Raw genomic sequence first — 25,226 nt, 5'->3', positions numbered from 1 at the left:
AGTGATTCAATAGAATTTCTCTATAGTTAGTACTTCTGCTTGGAAAACGCCAGCTGAGTTTGGTAGCCGGAATGGAAGAGTGATGACAAGATCCTCCGAGTTTACCCTGCCCCTACACCGCAGTCCATTTTGGACCTGTCGATATCTATGGTTCTTGTCTAAAGAGTATTCTCACTTGGAAGTAACTATTGAAATCCAACCCTGGGAGAATAAAGCTCTTCCTGTGTGAGGATCTAACTCCGTCCATAACCGCCGATCTCCTTATTTCTTTATCATAAAACGTATTCACTCTTCGTATGAAAATATCTATGCGTAGTCTGTATACCATTTAAATTTCTGATATAATATTGTTTCTTTAAAAGTGGCCGCCAAATAAGTGCTTTGTAAGTAAGAATTGTTCTAGGACTTTACGTCTATATGACTATATTCGACTAGCTTCGAAAGAAGGCTAATCTGAGAAGTAAATATGCTTAAGTCTCATTAAGCTCTATATCCACAAATAGTTACCAGATATGTGAAAGTAATTTAAACATGAAACTCTTTACTTTCACAAACTCCATTTGAGTTCCATCGCACTTTTGCACCTTCAAACCAAGCAACCTATACTTTTTCTAATACTAGTCACTAGACAGAGTTTAGGTGAAAATGTTTGTGGAAAATTAACAAGTAATACGAAATGTCAATTCGTCTTGCTTTAACCAGCGAGACACTCACTCAGTCAGTCAGTCATTTATTCATGAAAAGATACCGCAACTCTTTCCGCAGAAAGCTTGCTGGCAGCAACCACCTACAACTTCCGCTATGCCATTTCGACTTATCTTGGAATAACAACTCGGATTTTACGTTTGTGTTTGTAGTTTTTGTTTTTTTTTTCATGTCGTTCGAACGGTAATGTGATGTGGTAAGATTTGTAAGTTGATTAATGAACACAGGCAAATGACTCGTGTGCGAGTGTGTGCGTCTGTGTTTGTATGAGCGTGTGTGTTAGTGTAAGAGTGTCGAATGACAGCTAGCGTTTTATTAGATTAAATTCACAAACTAAAGGAACAACACGCCAGCGACTGAAGTGCAATGGTATAACCACCCAAAAAGGTGCTGAAGCTGGTGACTCAGAGCACCGCACCGAAATGACCAATGTCGGAGCTCCCAGCGTGAGATGAGCCATCAGAGGCACACACACGTACATACCGTACGTATTCAGTGGGCAGCGGTGCGCTTTCCTGCGGCGTAATGGAGGGAACGTGCGGTGATGCTTATGCCGAAGGAAACAGCCCTAATGAAATGGCAATTCGTTCGTTCATTCATCCATTCCTTTGCTTATTTGGTCATTCATGACGGATGCGGAAATGAGTAAAGTGTGAAATTTTCTCTTCTATATGCGCCGGTAACGGGAATTGAGTTAAGAGTGCTGGCCACAAGCGCACACCCACAAATAAGCCATGCAACCAACGCAAACACACACACCTGTATATATACAAATAACACACACATATACATTTCTATCAACACACTCACACATCGATAATGCGGAATTGCACCCAAAAGCAATTTCATCAGCGTGACCAAAAACAACAATATATAATCATTTTGGGCAAATCCAGCAACAACAACAACAAAAACAATAACAGCAGTTCCGACGTAATACCACAAAGCTGTGAATGAATGAATGAGTGAGTGAGTGACTGGCTGAGTGACTGTTTGAATGTGCAAAGGAACCTATCGAGCAATGACGACTGCATGAAAGGCAAACGGAAGACAGAAGACGTACTTTGCGAACGAACAAACGCACCGACGAACGAGCGTCAAACGAGTGAATGAAGAATGCAATTTTGTGATGAAGAAAAATTGATTGTCGCTAAAGTAATGGGAAAAGGAAAGAAATATTAGACGAACCAAAGAAAAAAAGGACATAAAATAGTTTGGAAAAAATTTCTTAAGTTTTATATTTAAGGCTGAAAAATAGTATGACCCGGTATTGAAGTAAATCACTTGGTGAGTAGCTGAAAAGATTGTTCTACAAAAGGCACCAAAAAAACTGAAATAAAAGTTAAGGCGCATAAAAAATCTGCTAGAGAGAAAAAACCTTTACCAAATCTGCGGCAAAAATAGCTTCATGAATAAAAAGTGGCACTTCAAAGTCGGCAACGGCTGGCGTTGTACTGCTGTTCTTACACAATTATTGTTGTTGTTGTTTATATAATTGCATTGAAAGGCTCACGCCTTCGAAAATAACGTCAGTCGTTGTTTGTAAGTATATATACAAGAAGCAAGTAAGTCGGATAGGAATTTATATTTGTTTTCAGTTTGTGGTTAAGAAACGCGTACGCTCATCGCAACGTGCAACATGCAACATGCCGCGTTAGTGTAGTGATTTAATGTAAAATTGCTGGAATTGCAGCACATGTAGTCTCAAACATTTTAATTGCTTTGTAAAATATGAACGACCAATTTTATAGCATACTGATGGCAAGAAAAGTTATTTAAAGTTATTAAAAAAAAAATAATAAAATACATATAATTAGCGTCTTATAGTCTTATTTATATATATTTCTATTTATATATATTGATATATTGAGCTCAAATTCGTTGCTCTTCCGGTATTCTAGCGAGCGAAGCTGCTGAAGAAGTTAATCCTTTATATTTCGCCTCAACGATGCCTTGAGTTTGCTGGTCGCCTTTGTATTGCAAATTCCTGAAGATTTTACTTTAGCAGTCATAAGTTTTATGAAAACTGCTTATCTGCATAATAGCGAATGTTTTCAAAGACGGTTTGTTTTCAATTAATCAATACTTTTTTCGGGATTGATATTTTTGACAGCCGTTTGATGCTTGATTTATACTCAGTTTGATTTGATATTTCACAATGTACAGACATGCTTTAAATAACGTTTTAAAATCGAGCAAGTTTATTACCAAAATAATGGTTCGGTTCCACAAAGCCACAATCGCGTGCTACCTCCAATATTCGGCCAATATAATTGCCCAGCAGAGTCGGTAGTTCGAATATGCATCAAAAGGTTTCACACCACGTTTTCGTTATAGAATAATATGCATCTGCTTAGTCATCGTACTGTGCGCAACGAAGACGCTATTACTTCATTGAATCAGAGTATTGAATAATGTTTGGGTCTTATTCGATACTTCATCCGCCATCACACACAACAATGGGATTTGTGCCCATCTATTTTATGAATCATTTCATGGAACGATCTTGGTTTACAAAATTTAACTCGCGTAAGAATTTTCCGATTTTCACAAGAAAACTCTGTTCAGTGATGAAGCTCAGTTTCGATGATGAAGATAATCCACAAGGCATTGTTGAAACGCCACTACATCGTCATAAAGTCACTGTGTGGTGTTCTATGCTCTAGGCAGAGGCAATCAATGGTTCATATTTCCTCAAAAATGAAGGCGGCCATACTATGTTACAGTTAATGACAATAGAGCCATGATTAATGACGTTTTTGTGCCTGAATTGCAAGATGTTGATGTGGACGACCTTTGCTTCCAACCAAGCGGCGTTACATGCCGTACAAGCAACGAAAAAGATCAACTTGTTGAAAGAGATTTTTGGTGTGCGCATTACCTCCAAGATCGTGCGTTTTAAAATCTCTTGTTTGCGAACCTAAACCTGAGATGCTGGACGCTTTGGAAGAGAACATTTGGCGCGTTATTGCTGACATACGACCCCAATAGTTGCAAAGATGTTCGAAAATTGGGACTCTTGGCTGAAATTAATTCGATCGCCGCGGTCTCCTGCACAAAGTCATTTTTAAAACATTATGGCAAACCAAATCAATTTTAATTACGAAACGCCAGAGATTTTATTCAGTGTTGCCGTTTAAAGAAGGACAACAAAATGATGCTGCGCTATAGAATGTTTTGCTCCAGCATTCCAATTTTTTCTATTTTCAGTATATTAGGTCATCATTCCGAGCAGTCTGATTGCTAGGGTCTGATATTTTTTTTAATAATTTGTACAGAACTAAGGTTTTTGAAATACGTCACACTTAATAATTTAGTAAACGTGAAGTTTTTCATTCATCATTAGTCGGTAAAGGTTGATGCATTCTGAATGCACTGTATGTGTGTATATCCATGTTGCTTTAGCCAATAGGAGAGAAATTGTATTCTTTCAAGAATACAGCCATACATATCAATAGCCACTCGCCAGAAGCTCGAAGAGTTCACAAGAGAGGGAACCTCATAGTCCGAACCTTATAGTCCGAACGTTAAAGTCCTGGCACAAAGTGATAACTACCCGTTCGTGTCTACGGCGATGATTTTAATGGTAATAAATTACAATCAAGAGAAAATCATTGTGAAAATCGAATGTTTCAGTTTTTTGCCAATAGCGAAGAGGGCTTGAGAGTGGTATTATGAAATTAACTTCAATTGGAACCAAGTTGTCAAACAAATCGGTGCGTACTATTCGTTAAACGAAAAAAAATGTACATTAGTATCGTTGTAGTATTTGGCATCTGAGGATATAATGTTTCTCCATCTCTCTGGCAATTTTTGGATAACATCCCAAAAACACTGTGTCGTATTGGCGTACAAGAATTAATTCAGTCAATTTTTAATAACCTGCTTTGATCTGTATGAGGTGATACCAGTGAAGGGTTCTGCTTGAGCCGGAGCAAATGAAAGTCAGAAGGAGCAAGGTCTAGGTTATAAGGCGATTGAGGTAGAACTTCGCAGCCACAGTTTTCCAAGTAGATTTTAAGCAGTCTTCTAACATAAAGGCCGTTCGTTGTTATTGTATATAGACGCAAACTTAAGGATGACAGAGACAAATTTCAACTGATAAATTATTGTCGGTAGCCTCCGCTGTTTATGACTTCCCTCCAAGTTCATAAGACAGAATGTGCTTCTAATCCCAACAAATACAGCGCATTACCTTACCGCCATGAATATTTGGCTTTGACGGCCAGGTTGGTTTTGTTGATTGACCAGGTTCTAAATATGATTTTTTGCATTTAAGTTTGCCGTTTTGAATAAAATTATTTGTACTTTACTTAAAGCCCTATTTAAAAGTAAATTTCAAGAGGGTACCTTCACCGACTCAGTGTAAAGCAAAACTTCAGTTTCCAGTGAATCACTTCTTCTCAGCTTCACAAGACTTCATATTTCTATATTAATATATAATTCATAAGGCGCTTATTTCCTCTGTTACCTTCTTGTTTACAGGCAAGGGCCATAACTCGCCTCCGCACTTGTCTCTTAATGAATGTAAAGCTCTGATTCATCGCTTGATCTTATGCTGCAACTCATTTCCGGGCTTTCAACAACACGTGCTGCTTCACTTTGCATGGCAATCATCGACTCAAGCGACCATTGAGGGGCGTCACACACACATACATACCTAATGGCAACGTTGCTATGCTGGTGAATATATGAGGCACACACAAATATACTACTTGTATAAACGTAAGTGGTTATATATCACATGGATACAGGTACATTTATGAGCAACATATTGCATTCATCAGCTACAATTGACTTTGTTGCCGGTGTTTATTGGAAAACATGTTTTCTTTTTCGAGATATTTACTTCAATATGTAATAAATTTGTGTGCGGCATTATGCACATATATGTATCTTGTGACAGAAGCCAATATGTGTGGCAAAGAAGGGCAAAAGATATACGGTTGTTGCATATTTCCGCTCTAACTGCTTGCTGCTGCCCACACTCGCGTTCTTACTAGCAATTTACCAGCTTGTGAAGCTGATTTACTTGATATTTCTTTTCGTGTGTGTGCGTTTGTGCGCGATGTGCTCATTTTGCGCAAAAGTAGGTATGTGTGTTACAGTTGTCTTGTTTGTGCCCCACGGCCTTACCTGTGCTGCTCATTAAATACCGAGTTCATAAAAAATTTATAGCCGCCACAGCACAGGGCACACACACACACATATGTAGATACATCAGTTAGCAGCAATGAGCGAATATTGGTGCATGTTTACAGCTTTGTATGTGTGTGTGTGTGTGTGTGCAGTCTACAAAGTGAAACTTTTCGGAAAACAAGTCAACCGCGTTGTCATGTCATGTACTTAAATTATAATCAAAAGACTTTTTGTAACCTTATTCAGCCTCGAGGGGGGAAGAGGGGTATCGGGTTCGGCATGGCATGTGGCATGGTGCACCAGCGTGTGTACCAGTGGCGCAGTGGCACAGTAGTTAACGGTAGCAGACGGTGTGAGCAGAGCAGTTGAAGAAAGAAAGCGGCATGCAGATATTGAGTGACTCGGTAAGCATAAGATCCGTTATTTTTTTGTCTTTGCAGCCTCTTCTTCCACCATTTCAGGTTGCCAATTTTGTGTTGCGCATATTTTTCAATTTTCCTTTTTTAATTTTTTCATGTATTGCTTACAACAACTGTTGCTTCCCTTCCATTCCGCGTGTTGTTGTTACTTGAGGAATGTTGCCACCACATACTACCGTTATTGACGTTGCTCTCTTCTTTGTTAGTCAGCCAACTGCTCCACGGTCTCTGCTTGACTCTTCAGCAGGCATAGACTTCGAAATTTTGCTTTCTATTTTGTAGTCGTACTAGTGGTATTATTGTTGTTGCTCTCGATTGCTCGTTCGCCAATCTCGACATTGTATCATTGGCTTCATGAGTAATATATGCAACAGCAATAGCAACGGCAGCGGCTGCATGTCATCGACTGCGAATATTGCAAATTTTGTTGTTGCTATTGTTTTTCTTCTATGTTGTTGCTTTTGTTGTTAGCTGCCAGTTGGTTTGCACTCACTCAATGCAACTGCCAATCGTCAGTCAAAAAAGAAGCAAAAGTTACAAGCAGAAAAAAAAGGAAACAACAAAAAAGTTGATAAAAACAACAACAATAAAAATTGTTGCTGTCTACGGGCTGGCTTTTGGTTGCACATACCTTTGATACAATAGTCCGACGTTGCCATGTCACCCATTTATTTGCTTCCGTTCGCTAGGATAGTTGTTGTTGTTGTTGTGTGTTACCTTTGCCCGCCTCGCTTCCCTATGGCTCGTTGATTTAGCCCAGCTTGGCCTGGCTGAGCTGTATTGGCTCGGTTGGGCTGTTTGGATTTCAGCTGCAGAGCTGCAGCTTTTGGCTCTCGCATCACTTACCGCTCGGAAATGGGATCATCAGCCTGCCGCTAAAACATATTTGGTTGTGTATGTGTGTGAATGTATTTTTGGGTGTAAGTGTTGCTTGAATTGCATCAGTTTTTTATCTTGCTTCATTGCCTTCATCAAAGGTGAGCCTTCAACTTTAATCAGTTTCTTGCATATTTTATAGTTTCTCGTTCCATATTATAACATATATGGCATATATGTATGTGGCAAGACATACATACACACACACATATTCAGATTTATTAAATATTTCAAATGTCTGCATTTATTTCATTTCAATGAGTTCTGCTGCCTTGAAAACTTCTATCACTTTAAATGAGTTCTCAGTGTTGCTGTGGACAAAGTCGCCAAATATCCTTAAAAGTATTGATGAATATAGATATGAATGTACGAGTATATATAAATATGTGCCTCAGAAATGTTTGTTACAAGTATTGGGTGATTCCCTTCTATTAGATACCAATATTTTTTTTTAAACCCGTTCCACAACTTTTTACATTATGATGATTTTTTCTGTTAAAATTTGTTCTAAATATTGCTCCAATTGGTGCTGGTATTTGTGCCTTATCTTGAACTGAGATGAATATATTTCATACATTCTCATATTGCAGGCCAAGTTATCACCTTTAAAGTATGAAATATGTATTACCGCTGTTACGACTTTTTTTAACTTTGAGGAAGTATTGGCCCGATTGAATCCATTTTTGACATACAGATATAGTATTGTCAGCGAAGAATTATCCCTTTCCATTTAAAATTGTCCCTTTCTCTGAAAAATTCCTTCCTCTCAGAAACTCCATGTGTATATCGTTAAATTTTCTTTTTTTTGGAGGACTATAAAACTTGAATTTCCACAAACAAAACGTGAAATTAAATAGTTACCAGGCATACTTCTTTCTTACGCTGCTGTGTTTCATTATAAACTATTTAGAAAATTATACAACGTGCTGAGGAACTAAAATTAAAACTGAAACTTTATTGAAAATTTACAACTAAAAGAAATCATTTTGCATTAAAATCGCATCTATAAATTAGAGCAAAGTTAGAAATGTGGCAGCATCACCGCCATCATTAAGTAGCTTTCCACATGAACTCTTTTTAGCTCAAAGTCTTAAATGTATGTTTGCATATTGTCCAATTTTCAGAGACAGGAACTGCATTAAACGCAACAACAACAAAAAATTCAAAAATTTTTAGTTGACTTCCTCGCCACTAATTTCAAGGGGGCCATAGCTTGCGATAACACCTGCGGGCAGTTAGGGTTCGCAGAGTTCATCTGCAGGCTTGCTGCTAATAATTTCATTACTTCTTTTTTTAAGTCTCAACTCTAATGCTTGCTGGCTCCCAAAAATTTCGCCGTCACTAGTGCACTCTTAATGAGCACAAGGTGTTAGCTGCCAGTGAGTAGCCAAGTGATGCTAAAGTTTATTTAAGTTTGAAGGTAATAATATAAAAAGCTTATTAGTATGACTGCCAAATGAACTTTGCTAGTGTTTCAGGTGCTTTCACAGCCGGAGTTCATGGCAGTACATTTATCTGGTCCGTTCGTTGTACGGAGTGTCTAATATACACGCTTATCTAATGAAAGAGTTCCTAGAGCCAATGGTAAGTGCCACAACAGTTGGGTAGGAGAAATTTTTTAAATTATGTGAAAGGTGGCAACAAAAAATTAGTTAATGAAAAAGAACTGCTGTGGGAAAGAAAACGGCCTTGTATGGAAATTTTAATAAAATTTACTTTAAGAACTAATTTGTAGATTTTATCTAATCTAGCCATAAGAAAGACAACATGAATAAGCTTGACATAAAGCCAACGTTAGACTGTTGAAATCGAAATTCAATACCTTATGTACATATTGCAGAATGATGAGTCTTTTAGGTTAGTTTTCTGATTTCGACGATCTCGCCACTACGAGCACTTCTTTGTCTTATTAAACATTTTGTAAAATCTTCTATAGAACGACGATAATAACTACTAAACTGACCTGAGTTTAACTTAATAATTTCGACTCGTTGGTCGATTGTATACCTTTCCATGATGAAACGGCAAACCTTACTGAAGAGAAATGTCAAAAGAGCGGGAAAAATAAGACATCGTTTGCTGTCTCTATTGTTGTATTTTGTAGCGTCCCTATTGAAAACCATGTAATTTTTCGAATTTTTTGTTAAGTGAAATTTTCAATTACATTTTTCGTCTTTAGTTACATTTCCTACTGGGTGTGAAATTTTTGCGTCTGCACATGCAAACGCATTCATCTGTACTCATTTACTCGCTATTCTACATACCTAATTTAATTAATCCAACGTGTTCTTAGTATCTTATGAAGCTTACTAATACTTTAACTAAATAAAATGTTTCCTTCCGTGCGCAACTCTTTTCCTTAAACTTAAGCACTTCCTTCCACGAGCTCACATACACCTTGGCTACGCTCAAGCAGTCAACGGCGGAGGGTTTGCTTTTCTTGTTTCGGCAACCTTTATGGAAGAAAGGAAGGAGTATCACTTTACTATTCACAAGTTTTGCATATTATAGTCAAACATAGAGTCGGGCTTACATATATTGGGTAAAAACATTATCCCCTCGCATGTGAAGTTGCATAATCCGCGCTGCACTGCCTTTAAGTATATGTATATATGTAGGTGAGTGTATATTCTTATGCAAGCCATGCATGTCATCTTAGCTACTTGAAATTTTGGCAGATTTTTTTCCTATTTCAGTTTAAGTCTTTTTGTGTGTTTTTGTGCTCTCTGGACTCTTCCCCAATATTTTCCTATATCCACAAGCTCGTTTCACACAATGTCATGTGTTATTTGTTTACGTTTGTATGTGTGGCAAGTTTACTTGTCTGCCATCGTGTTCTTGTTGAACTTCTTGCAACATATACCATGCCACATCAGCAGCTTGCTCGCATAGCTGTATATTTTCTTGACATCTCCATGCCGCGTTGGCTTGCCATGTACGCGACTTTCATTTATCCGGCTCTCCTGCCGTGTCTACAACATCCATGACTTTTAATATTTACTACCAGCACGCGTACCAGAGTTGCTACTTTCTGCTTGTTAGCGCCGCATTTCAACTTGCAACAAGCGCAGCTAGACGCAGCAACTTGATTGTGTGTGTGTTTCGCTCTTTTCTTCCCTTGTTTGTTGCAACTAGCAGGCTTAAGCGCTGCGGCTTTGTTGTTGGCGCTGAAATTTCCACGCTACAAGAAGCTGCTGATGCTGGCTGCAATTACAAGTTTTCTTATAACATTTTAACCCGGTGTATATGTTGCTTCTCTTAACACAACTAATTATTTCTCGCTTGACACAGAAAATGTTTAACTTTAATTAAATGACGCCCGAAACTAACACTTTCATGTTCTCGCGCCTGCACGGATTTAACGCATTGTATTTGTTGTTGGTTTTCTTTGTTTTGTTTTTGGATAAACACCTAATGTTTTAAGTTTTGTCAAATGTATATAGTTTCCTATTTCAAAGGAGATGCTTGATTATCTTTTATTGTAGCCTAATGTGGCCGCTAGTCTGCCAGAGTGCTTCCGAAATCGTCTATCGGAGGTCTTTATCTTAAAAAAAATGAGTTAGTGTGTTTTCTTACAACGATGTATGTTATATTTATAATAATTTTTGGGCTTTTAATAGACGGAGTAATTGTTGCGATCTCTGAACCCACTTGAAGTGATCTTGTTCATACTTGTATATTAAATGTGCGATTTACAAAGTTTTATTCTTGTCTTCACTCAACCCCTTAAAACGTTCGGTCAATAATGTTAATACCTCGCTGCTCAAACTAAAGATTTTTTGAGACTCCCCAAATTTCTGTGGGGTATTCGATAAGCCATGCCTTCCAACTCTGACCACAAACTGTTTACAGTCCAATGAATTGAAATCTGGATTTCCAGCCAACCATTCATTTGCAGCTGTCTAACCGGGAATATTGGTATAAACCACTGCTGGGTGGATTTTCTTTCTAAGGTTTTGGTGAAAGATCTAGACCTATTTCATTTATATTCGGCGCTAAGCCACATCATTTTCAAGAAATCTTCTTCTATATTTTGCCAATACCACATGGAAATGAAAAGCCAAGGGTTCATTAACCCTAGAAAGATAACGTTATTTTTTACCCCTGGAAAGACAACGATACGTCATAATGAGTTAATGTATTTTGAGCTTCCTAAAAATATGAAAACTGATTGTTTTTTAACTGAGATCATTCATTTCATTCATTTTCAGTTCACTTTGAAACATGTAATCAGAAAATTAAAGATAATATAAAATTTATAAAGCAATTATTTTTTTTTTTCATAAAAAGTTGCAAAAATAAGGCAGTCTTCAGAAAAAGGTACAATTTTCGTTCTTAAATCTAGGTTAACAATTTTTTTTTATTTCGTTTACAAATAAACTCTTTGTATATTGTTTTAGAACAAAAAAAATAATGTCAAGCAATATTATATGCACGCGTTGTAAACTTGATTCTGGTGCTCCCCACACACGGGCTTTTTGCACTTAACACATTCTTTTTTCGACATGCGTCTTATTTTGGAAGGACAAAAACCGCAGTATTTTCTTTTTTTCGGATTGCTACTACCTTCGGGATCATTCCCACTATCAATTGGTCTTCTTGTTGCGTAGCACTGACTCCGTCGCCGGAATTTTCTAAAGCGACTTCAATAGTGTAGCGCAAAGTTCTTGACAAAGTGGGTACTTCAATTCTTTTTTTCATCCATGGACTTATTAGAGAAGCACAGAGCTTTTTCATATAATTTTTACGTGTTAAAGGTTTCTGGTTAATACTTATCATGTTATAGCAATATTTTACATATGAGTTAACGAATGCTATACTTAGCATGCCATAAAAACTGCCATCGGCCACCTATTAGTTTTTCGCGAACACGTAGTACAATATCATATCTGGTTTTCCACTTGTGTTATCAATAGTACCCTTTTCATTATTAGATGACAGCAAGTATACCATTTTCAATGGCTTTGGCTTGTATGAAACTAGGGTTAAGGGGCCATCATAGCAAAACTTCGAAGTTCCAACAGGCCGGGCTCGTGAACTTTTCATTTTTTCGGGTATTTCACATTTGTTTGATCTAACGGTGCCGACAAGAGTCAATTTGTGGGGCTCTTTTAACAAATCTTTAGCAAGTGGGATCGATGTGAACCAATTATCGCAGGTAATGCATCTGCATGTACCATGTATAGGTCGTGAAAGTTCTTTTACATAGTACTCGCCTAAAGGAAGATTGTTGGTTGTCGTTGTTTTTCCAAGATACGGAATTGCATTAAACATATATTTTGTAGAACTGTCGCATATCATAGGTATTTTGATTCCATACTCTTTCGGTTTATTAGGAATATACATTTTAAAAGGGCACCGTCCACGGAATCCCAAAAGCTGTTCGTCGATTGTTGTGTGTGAGCCAGGGATGTAGCTAGATTGGCACTGTTTTATAAAAATATTCCATATATTTCTGATAGGAGTGAATGCATCGTTTGGTCGAAGTGATGGGCGTAATGCTTTGTCATCCATTCTTAGATGCCTGACAGATAGTCGAACCTATCTCTGCTCATAGTAGCCGTATACCTTGCTCCACAGTATGATGCATTGAACAAGTCTTCAGTAGTAAGGTGTTTGTCTTTTAAAACCACTGTCAGTGTTAGTATTCCAATTAAAGCACGTATCTCATCGACGTTTGTTTCTTTAAATGTGGCAGAAGTTATATCGTCACGACGATTCTGTATAATTTCGGTGTTTGTCCAGCGAACCACTTCTGAAATAATCTCATCGGTAAACAATATGTTGAAGCACTCCAGAGGTTCATGAAACGATTTGTTCTGCCGAGTAGGTCCTCTTGCAGTTCGAACTATGTTTATCATTGCGTATCGGGAAGAACTAGTTTCTTTTGTTGTACTCCAACAGTGTCCACTTTTACTCCTTAGCGTTGGTGCGGAATCTGTTATAATGCGTCCATCAGAAGTAATTGTATCAGGTGTGTCAACGAATTGATCTTCAAAATCACTTTGAACATTGTCCTCTAGTACTACATCCTCCGTTTCACATCCTTGATCAGATGAAATCGATTCATTATCTAACTTTTCCAAAAGAGCAGCTATTTGTGAGTCTTCAATTGAATTTGAACATGCCATTATATATTTTAGCAAAGTAAATCTAAAAACCAAAAACCAATCACTAATCTAGTAAGCCGAACACAAAATGCAAATAAAACATACATGCGATGTATGCAAAAAGTCACACTAAAGATAACGATACGTCTTTTCGACGTACGATTTGATCATAACTCAGATAAGAAAATACTCACCGCAAAAAATCAACCACTACCAATAAGCTGCTGCTACCGACTGAGATAAATGAGCACAAGAAGTTGCTCAGTAGACTAATAAAAGTGTGAGAGCGTAAAAAAAAATGTGTACGTCGCTTCGACGTACGTTATCTTTCTACGGTTAAGATTCTTCACATACAATTCCCTTTCACATGCAGTAAAGTCAACTGGGTATTCGAAAATGCTGATATTGGATATATGGCGGCTCGGTCAAGTTTTCGCCCATTTGTCGTTATTGTAGGCACAAAGATACGAGTACACTGTTTTGAGTTAAATAGGTTCTGTCAATTTTATTAAGAGAACTCTCGTATTGCCCGACATATGCTATATAAAATTACGCGGATGTTTAAAAGTCTTTATATTAGATAAATGGGAGCTTAAGAAAGTATTGATCTGAATTAACACAGTTTTCACACTCAGACATAAAATAATCAGGGAAGAATTTGCTCTGAATTTCAACTATATATCTCACACATTGACCGATATTTTCAGTAAGAAGTCAACTGTAAGTAATGGGGTTCTTTCATTAGGTACCAAGGAATGTAAACATTTTTTGTTAGATACAAACAATTTTTGATCATACTCGCGCAAGGTTTTTCCTTTTATATTAATTTCTACTTAATTTTTACATTCGTATGGAGAGAATCAGATGACATTAAAATTATTTTATATGGAAGTAGGCGTGACTGCGGCCTGATTTCACCCATGTGACATAGACATGTCAAAAACAGTGTCAAGTATCCAATTCGGTTTAAATCGGTTGAGCATGTCCTGAGTTATGTAATTTCATCTACAAGAGCTACGGTCTTTGACTGATTCTTACAAAGCTGTCTAATACCATCTTGGTGTTAAAATTTAATGTCTGTGCAGTTTATGGTTATTGATTTATTAGTTTTTGACAGTACTGTTATATGGGGAGTAATTAGAAAAAGAATGTTGCTTATCTGCAATACCTTCTATGTACAAATGATTTCTGATACTCCCTAATGTATGATATGAAAACCCAAAGCATAAAAAAACCATTAATCTGCTCTTTCTAATACTAGCAGCTAAAACTTTATAACTTAACATTTTCCAAATTATTTTGAAAAATATCGCAAACATAATTTTATAATGTTGAAATTGTTGAAATTTCTGAATGACATTTTCAAAAAACTAACTGATTAGTTTATATCCGGGCCAATGCCATAAAAGTGTTGCAACTTGTATTTAGTAATAAATCAGGGAATTAGCAATAAAAAGTTAAATAAATGATTTGAAAATATCGCATTCTGAAATTCTATGCTTATTTTGAACACATATTTACTTATGTACATATATATATATTATTATCGTGACATATATGCAGAGTATGTATTACGAATTATCAGCACTGCGCACTCAATCCCCCACCACTGACCACTGTTGTGACAACTGGTGTGGCTTTCACCATATGCAACGTAACGGTAACAACCGTAAATCAGGGATTAAGTTCTACACAGGTCATTTGTATTTATGGTTAAAACCGTATCAGCGATACGTGTTCGCGCTGAAATGAAAAAAAGCCATAACAACAACAATGAAAAACTATAAAAAATTATTTATTTGTTGTTCTATATTTTGAACACACACACACACTAAAATTTTAAGCTTTTGCATGTATTTGGTGGAAGTATACGACATATTTATTTGCATCAGATAACATAAATAAAGATATATACATTATATGCAAATAGCAACAACAACATGATGTATGTATATATGTATATGTGTTTGTTTACACATGTTATTATCTCCCATAACTAAATACTTTAATGGGTTTGTGCGGTTTTTAATAAATTTTTAATACAATTGATTTATTTTTTTGTATTTTTCCCACAATTTTCAATGAAACTCGCTTTGTTGCAAAAGTGTGAGATTTCATTTCGCTTTGAAAGCAGAGTGTGCATTTAATATTTATGACAGGATATGAAGGATATGGCACCTAATACTAATTACTCGGTTACATTAGAAGGAAATGAGCAAAAAAAATTATCATATCATGTTAAAAATGGAAAAAAATGAAAATAATTAGAGTTCGCTGGGGCTTAAATTTCACATGTGATTAAGCGTTCGCTGTTTTTGTAGCGCGATACTTTATTTTATTTATTCTTTCTACAGCGCACTCACGATTTTAATTCCATGCAACTACTTTTTTTTTATCTGTTGCTTTTCCAAGTAAAAAAATGCATTTGATCATAAAAAACAAGAACAAGTAAGGAAGGGAAATGTTCGGGTGCAGCCGAAAATTTTATATCCTTGCAACTTGCAATAATCAAAGCCAGGGAAATACCATAAGGTGTAAAACGTCAACCAGAGGATCGGAATCCAAGCAATATTTATTATTATGTATATACAAGGTCTGTCGCAAAGATACAGAACTTTTTTAAATATAACTGTTTCTGGTGGCGCCACCTATTGTTGGGTATATGAAATAAAAAGTTGATATTTCGTAAAAATTTTAAGACAATTGCATAACTACAATCGATGTTATCGATCAAAAATTTACAGCAGCTTTTGGTCATCGGTCGTAAAATGCATTTTGAACAAAGAGCAAATATTAAATTTTTCTTTAAACTTGGGAAAACGTTTACTGAAACATTTCAAATGATGAAAAAAGTTTATGGTGATCAGTGCCTATCCCATAGTAATGTGTATGAGTGGTTTAAGCGATTCCAAGAAGGTTGTGAGGACATCTGTGACGATCAGAAGTCGGTCGTCTTCAGAAGTCAAAAATAAAGACAATGCTGATTTGTTTTTGCGATCCCGAGGGTATTGTACACCGAGAGTTTGTCCCACCTGGCCAAACGATTAATGCTGTCTTTTACCTTGGTGTTATGAAGCGTCTTTTGTCACGCATTCGTCGTGCTCGACCACAATATCGTGAGGCAGGGTCCTGGCGCCTAGTGCACGATAATGCGCCCTGTCATCGGTCGACGCTTGTCACTGATTTTTTGACACAAAACTCCATATTAACCATTAATCACTCACTCTATTCACCAGATCTGGCACCCTGTGATTTTTACTTATTTGCAAAACTTCATTTGCCCATGAAAGGACACTGGTTTCAGGACATTTCAGCTATCCAAAAGGCGACGACCGATATTCTTAAGAGCATTCCGAAAAATGACCTTAAACACTCATTTGAAATGCTAATTGACCGGGCTAAACGCTGTATCGAAGCACAAGGAAACTACTTTGAATAAAAAATATAACTTTTGAAAAATATTAGTTTTTAGTTGTTTTTTTAACAGTCCTGTTTCTTTTGCAACAGATCTTGTATGTATATTTATATATACGCTTTTGGTTAGTTTTCGACATAAAGTTTGTTACAAAAACGAAAATTATTATACATATGTAGTATATGGGAGTAGCGGTAGTATCGACCCGATTTTATCTATTTTTGCCAATACTACCTATCATGAATTTGACACCTACCAATAAAATGTTTACAGAGATTTATTAGGGTATCTCACATACCATCGCCAATCATAAAGAGTAAAGTCACCTAGACGTTATATATTAGGCATATGGAGGAAAGGTCAAGCTTTCGTCCAATTTTATCTGTTTTTGGCCCAAATACAATATACACTATTGTCAGTAAATTAGGTTCACTCATTTTCATGGACATAACTTGCATATTGGCTGATGTATGCGGTATAAAGTCACCTGCAAGTTAGAAAGTCGTTATGGTACGTATGTGGGAGCTAAGGGAAGTATTGACCTGATTCAAACCTATTTTCGATATTCAGACATACCATTATCAAGAAAAGATTCTCTCTAAATTTCAACTATGTATATACATCATACATTAAACAATATTTACGGTAAAAGTCAACTACAGGAATTGAGGTTAAAATATTCGGTATCTAGTGTTATGAATAGTTTTAGTTGGATATCGTTTTCGACATCTGAGCAGCCTTTTGAAGACAAGGAGGTGCACAAATTTTCAGATCAATATCTCAAAAACTAGAACTAAATGACTAGTTAGCTTATGTACGGACAGAAAGAACAACAGACAGATGGATAGGTTGTCATGGTCAAAACGATACAGCTCGTCACGTTGAAATGAAATATGTAATATGTTCTCCGGCGTTTCAAACTTCGGGGCAAACTTAATATACTTTGTTCGCAGAATAAAAAATTGAAAAAAGTAACAAAAAAAATAATTTAAAAAAATATTAGGTCAACCCCTTTGCTTTTTGTTTTTATTTTCTGAAATAAGCTCTTAATTTTTTTCCACGTTGACCATTGAATTGGGGCAGCCTCTCCCCTGCCTTCGGTGCCAGTCTCTCTCTTGTGTTTCGCCAGTTGAGAATTTGCATAGCAGCTATTTATGCTGTTGTTGCTCGCACACCATATGCGCCCCTTCAAATGTGTTTTTATTATTTATGAATCGGACATATCTCAGGCTTATCTCTTTATTATAAAGTTTTCTACATAAATTCATTGAAATATTGTGCAAATATCGCACTGCACTTATGTAAGCAAAATGCATACTCATTTACAGCGGCACACGTAGATATACATATGTATATGCACACGTATGTACGCATGTATTTATTGCATTAAATACTTATGAGCATTGACCCAGTTGGAGCATGTAGCGGTAGAATTTACGGCTCGAAAATAACCGGTTGAAATACATAGGCTGAATGGTTAGGTCCAAAGATTACTTGGCCTGATCCCAAGCGAGCGCACCTAAGCTATTGTTTCTGATGTGATCAGTGCAACTTTAGGAATCGAAAAACGTTGACATCTTAGTTTATTTTTTACGAACGGGCATGAAAGGAAGTCATTCGGAGCCAAGTCAGGAAGTTGACTCATCAAGTCGATGTTTTGAGTGCTCAAAAATGCAGTTGTTTCAGTCGATGTGTGAGAGCTCGTGTTGTCGTAGTGGAGAGTGATTCGTCTTAGGCTATTGGCTTTTCTGATTTATTGAAACATATCTGACAAACTGTACGTTGTATACCATTTAGAATTAACTGTTCTGCGTTGTTCGATTGATATGGTTACGACACAGCCAGGTTTTCCGAAAAAACAAGCAAGCATTTGCTTAAAAGTGCTTCGTGGGTGAAGAAACCTCTTAATCAGTTATGTGGTTATAAATTATTAAAAAGTAAAGGCAATAGTAAGCTTAGGAATAATCTCGCTAAATGTTACTAAAACCGAATTCAAAAAGTTCCTACTGAGTATCTTTGAATACGAAAACAAACATAAATGACGGAAAGGCCGCAAACGAAATTGCACAAGCCGCAGGATACAGACATTCACTGCAGTGCATTGAGTGGGGCTCGCTGGTGTGGCACTGTGACAGCGCTGGTAAAACAACTTAAGCCTTTGACATGCGTCACCCATAAATCTTGGCGCAGCAAAAACACACATAAACACGCAAACAAAAGTAGAGATCAATACGCGCACTTTTCTCCATGTAGGCAGGTCTGTGTGCAACATATGGGGACCATCATATTGGGATTTTTTAAATTCTGTGTTTTATGAAGTGGGCAAAGAAATTTTTAAATAAAAAGTATGATGAAATTTCGCGAATGAAAACTGAAATTTTACGATATTTAGAGATGCAAAGAGGTCGCTTTACAAATTTTTATTTTTCCAGCCATGCGCTAACTCAACAAAGTTTTTTTCATATTTCTCTTCTGCAAATTGAGTTTTTTGCTTGGTTACAGTCTGTTTTATAATTTTTTCCACATAACGCCATATTTCCAATCATTGTGACCATCATAAAGCTTCAGTCGACTTTGCTTCATTTACAGTTCAGCATAATTCTTCTCTTCATAATTTGTCCATCGCTATTTGCTTACATGCGCTTCATGCGCGGCGTTGTTCTTTGTCGCTCGTGTGTGCTTACGCGAGGCAACGTCAAATTTGCCGCATTGTTTAGCTTCTGACGCCATAGACAAGTGGGGCCTTCGTAAATATTTGCTAAATGAATCAGCGTTCTGCCAATGCATTCCCCTTATCGCTTATGTACATACCCGTATGCGTGTAGACTCGTATGTGTGTAAACACATGCTGAACCAAACTGACAGTTTTGACATATGGGAAGTGTGGAGTGTGACCACCGCTATGACCACGCGAGCACTGCCGTTAAACTCTGCTCTTCGCACGCGGTGGACATTGTCAACAACAAAGGATGTGAACGAAAATGTTACTAAAGGGAACTCGTGTGCGTTTATGCATATGCTCAGAATATCATTGAGGTCGGTTTCGATGACCGTATTTACCAAAAACTTTCTTTAAAATTTAAGAAATCAAATATATGTAGGATAGATATCGATTAGATAGATTATATCAATAACTCAAATATCTAAAGACAAACTATATTTTCTATCTGTCCTGTTAACTCAGGTGTACACCCAAAACTATTCGAACAGCAAAGATGTTATCCTTGAAATACTTATTCTGTGATATCACAAAGCCCAAACTGTAAGTTTTTAACGTGCACACTCAGTTATCACATACATAGAAGGTTACTAGAGGTTACTAATGATTCTTAATATTAAGAAGTTACTGCAAGTTTTGGGAGAAACCAGTTTTGATTCTACTTCATCATTTCGTAATTGCATGATTTTGGGCTGGAAATCTATACTGCTGCAATTTCACGTTCGATATTCGTACCAAGTTTACCAATTGTCGCCGGCTTGATGGCATAGACCACAGACTTGACGTAGCCCTACAGGAAATAGTCAGACATCGTCAAATCGCACGATCGAGGCGGTCATTTCGTGAGATAACACGTTCACCAAACTTGGTTTTCAATAAATCGATTGTTATATTTGCTGCGTGGCTTGTGGCGCCGTCCTGTTGGAACCACATATTGTCCGCACCAAACCGCAATTTTTTTCGGGATGCAACGGTGACTCATGGAGTACGTCTGGGTTGTTGTCTTACCAATAACGGATATTTTGGTTATTGACGAAGCCATGCAGCCATAAGTGAGCTGCATCATTCATCATTGAAAATGATTTTTCGATGAAAATCCGAATCATATTCAAATTGTTGCTCAGCCCAATCTACGAACATACGACGATTCTGGTGGCAAAGCGGTTTCAGTTCTTGCGTTAATTTGATCTTATAAGGATGTAGGTCAAGATCTTTCGGCAAAATTCGAAACAACGACGTCACAGAGATGCCCAACGGTTGGGAACGATGTGTGAAAACTGGTTTTGGTTTTTCTTAATTGATGGGCTAGCGGCAGCAATATTTTCTACACTACGGGCACTTCTTTGTTTCACTGGAACGTGAACATTTTGAGCGAGAAAAATGTGACATCGTTTGCTTTACTTTTGTAGTGTCCCTATTGAAAAAAACCGTTAATTCAGCACTAACTTTAGAGTTATGAAAGAAAATCAGAACAAAGTGTGAATATTTCACTGACGATTATATATCCTCTCTATACATACATATTTTGTTCGTAATTATGCTTGACAGGCTGTGGTCAGATTGTGGTCCACTTCAGGAGGTCCATATTCACTTTTCAAACTGATGTTTATTTTTTATTCTGTCTCTGCGACTTTACTCTTTCTTTCTGATAGGGAGATTATAATCTGTTTGGTCTTTCGGTTGGTCTATTTGATATAAGAGACTGAGATTTTAGGATTAATTAAGAGATTTAAATTAATTACTTTTAAGAGGACAGCACTTCTTTGTGCCAAAAATAGGTAAAATCAAGTTAATATTTCCATAAGACCCTCCATATATTAGGTTGTCAAATATCTCCCTTCTGCTTTTTTGCTCTTTATTCGATGCTTTATAAAAAGTGTTGCAGTGATCGCATTTAGTTCAAATATGCGCCATTTCGTTCGATAATCTATTTCCACCTTGACGGCACCTTCTGAATACCCCACTCATAGAAACCTCCCTCCTTATTTGCGAAGAACTCGGACAGCCACTTTTCACATGCCTCTTTTGAGTTCAACTTTACACCAACAAGGGCATTCGCCACGAACAGGAATAGGTGGTAATCACTTGGCGCTATGTCCACGCTATATGGTGGATGCAATAAAACCTCCCATCCAAGCTCCCATAGCTTCTGACGAGTCATCAACGAAGTGTGTAGTCTGGTGTTGTTCTGGTGGAACACTAAACCCTTGCTGTTGGGCAATTCTTTACGCTTCTGGTCGATGGCCTGCTTCAAGCGCTCCAGTTGTTCGCAGTAAATGGTAAAATTAAGCGTCTGGCCATATGCGAGCAGCTCATAGTGGATGATTCCCTTCCAATCCCACCAAACACACAGCAAAACCTACCTTCCGTCAATCCCGGCTTGGCCACTGTTTGCGACGATTAACCACGACCGTTTTCGCTTGATATTGTCGTATGTGATCCACTTTCGACGCCAGTCACCATACGCTTTAAAAATGGATCGAGTTCATTAAGTTTCAGCAGCATATCGCAGGCGTTGATTCGGTCCAGAAGGTTTTTTTGCGTCAAATCATGCGGCACCCAAACATCAAGCTTTTTAATGTATCCAGCCTTTTGCAGATGGTTTAATATGGTTTGGTGACTAACTCCCATTTTCTGGGCGATGTCACGAGATGCCACATGCCGGTCTAACACGAAGTTTTTCATGATTTGATCGGTATTCATCGTCACAGGTCTTCCGCCTGATGGCTTATCCATGGTATCGTTGTCACCTGGCCTTTGATCGATTGTGGGAGTTATAAGTTTAAGGAAAGTGAAGGTTGAAGGAATATTTAATATTAGTTAAGAAACCTCTGTATGTTCTTTAAAAAAAGGAAAGGTTCAGATAGATAAATGTGCTATTTATAATTATAAGAGAACAAACATATACAAAAAATGTGATTGTATGCCTCAAAGGTGCTACACACTCGAAAAATTCCACTTGTATATATTTAAGTTTCTGTCATTTGAATTGCCAAACTGATTACTGGAGACGACACAAACACGTCAACACAACTACATAAGCGTAATGAGCACCAGCAAAAGCTCAAAGACGAACGAAACATAATCATCTGTTGAGGCTGTTGACTGACACAAATGTGTAAGAGCGAAATAAAATAAAAAACAATACGAACTGCACTAACATGCCATAGTAACGGCATATGTTAAAATGGAGAAAGGAAAATTAATTTCGCAATTTTTTGATAAAATTCAAACAAACCGCACGCTGAACGCTGATAAGTATAACGGTATATGCTTAATATGGACGACAGCAAGCAGCAAAATCGAAAACATGCCATGTCTACTGTTGCAAGTGCATACCCATATGAAAGTGATATGTGCAGCGTACACATATCTATATGTGTGTGTATGGATAAATGTATTGCAGTTGAAGCAATCTGCTGTTGCATATCTTAAAATGCATTGCAATTGCGGCGACAGCGACATTTAATATCAAGCACTTGAAACCTCTCATTAAGGCGAGCGAGCGTTCGCGGAACCCGTCGCCTGCCACCCGCCCACGCACCGTTAAACACAAATTTGTATATCAACATTTATGCATGCAGTATGTGTGTGTGTGTGTGTGTGTGCTCGTATGTGGGCAAGAAACCGCATAAGGGCTGCCAGCCGCCACAAGCGCGCCACCAGCACAAGCTCGCCAAGGCAGCAGTCGAAATTGCAATCATCGCCGGCGCTGCTATCATTTCTCACAGCAATCGCTTGGAAATGAGGACGCGGCTGACACAGACACACCCACACACAAACAGTTGTGAATATGATTTCGCCCGCTTGCATTCTCAATCGCATTATGACACAAGCGTATGCATTGCATTTATAAATTACAAAAACACGGTCACTTATAAGCGGCGCACGGGGGTAGCACTAACCGCGAGTGGCAGCAGCAGCAAGTTGCATGCAACATGACTATTGAACATAAACATCGACATATGCAACTACTTGGCGTTCGTAAATACATATATATATGTAGACTTGTACCTATATGTGTGTGTTTGTGATGCGTTTGCGTGTGTTGGAGGCATTTTCGAGCATTTCAAGTGCATAAATGCGCGCGTAGGCGTCTTGCGTGTGTGTGTACGTGCGAGTATTTATGCTTGTGAGCGGCGCAAGATGATAGAGCAATAACGGTAACTGCGGCAGAAGTCATAGCTTAAGCGAAACAAAAATATTCTTAATGTGTCCGCATCACGAATGCGCCGCAATGCAAGCGACATCATGGAAAATGGCGGAAAATAGAAGAGGACAGCGGAGAAATGATAATTACGATTGTGGTTGTATATGAACGTTGTTGCTAAATACTCGCCGAAGTGTATGTGGATGTGTATTGCGTCGAAATTTTGTGAAGATGATAAACGGTGAGAGTGCTATAACGCCCATAATTTCACATAAAGGGACTCTTATCTTTGTGGTTTTTTTCTTTGAGTAAATGTAACATAGCGATTGAAATAAAAATGAGAGAAACCAAATCCTATAAAAAAGAGTGGCATAAATGTATAGCAGCTTCTCTCTTACTAAATTCCATATTTACTGCAAAATTTAAAGATGTGACTTTGGTTGGTTGAAAATTAAAGGTTTCAAAGGGGAGGCATCAGCCGAATTAGTTTGACCTAGAAGCTTAAACCAACGGTTAATTAAAAATTTCCTTTAACTTAACGAAATATTATATTTCCTCTATTCGTACAAAGAATATTTGGTTCAATCGGTGGTTGATCACTGTTTCATATAATTGTCTTTCTCGCAAGCCGAAAGCAGTTCATTTTATGTAGTACTTTTATGATTCTCAGCTTAGTTTCCCAACTGCCCACTATTTCTAATTTCAGTAGCCATCGATTGCTTTTGCACCACATTTACTCTAGTGGATATTGCGCTTTCTCAAAGTTGTCATACAGGCCGCGCTCACTTCGTTATTCAACACTATTACTGTGCAGTGAAGAAAAGTATAAAAGAAGAACCCGATAAGTCCATCCCCCGCCGCGCTCAAAAAATCGAGCTGTATCTATCCACTTTATGAGAGATCTTGTCACATGTTGGAGGGATGACAATCCTCAAGCCAATAGCTCCGAGATGCTGATTTTCACAGGAAAATTTTTTTCAGCGAAGAGATTTACTTCTACGAGCTTACTAGCCGATTAATCAACAATAGTTATTTCTTCTTTTCGATATTTACGCCAATTTACTAGTCGAGTTCAACAGTCAATCAGTTCGTCTTTTTTTTCGCGCTACCTGATCTCTTCGACAGAGTAGAGGTTTTTCTCTTCCACTCCTTCCTCCGTCGGGTACTGAAACGAAAATCTTCAAAGCTGGATTATTCTCTTCCATTCCGACAACATGACCAAGCCAGCGCAGCCACTGTGTCTTGATTCGTTGAAATAACTATGTTAATGTCGTCGCATGTCTCGCAGAGCTCATTGTTTTGACGAGCAACACGCCATCGCCAATGCGCAATAGCCAACGAAAACCATAAGTCTTACTGAAGGAAACTTTTGGTGAGCGCAATGTCTCGCATTGTGCGCCTGTTCGTCAAAAAACTTTCATTGCTTACGTCAGTATTAGTTTTGTGGCATATGTTTTTTTATAGTAGGGGGAAGCATCGATAGCTGAAGTGCGGAACTTTAATCCGTTAAAACCTAACCTACTCCCATGATAAGACTCTCCCACGGAACCACCGATTAGGTATTACTTCATGGGAGGGACAGGACATTTATGTCTCTATTGCGCGGACGGACGGACGCCTTGTCTATTGAAAATGTCTTAGTTTTGTCATTATGAAGGCTGACGCTTCGCTAACAGCTTTCCATTTATCAGTC

The sequence above is a fragment of the Bactrocera dorsalis genome, chromosome 2 (genome assembly GCF_023373825.1).
Source record: "Bactrocera dorsalis isolate Fly_Bdor chromosome 2, ASM2337382v1, whole genome shotgun sequence".
In the NCBI taxonomy this organism is placed as follows: Eukaryota; Metazoa; Arthropoda; class Insecta; order Diptera; family Tephritidae; genus Bactrocera; species Bactrocera dorsalis.
Note: the sequence above shows the minus strand (reverse complement) of the source record.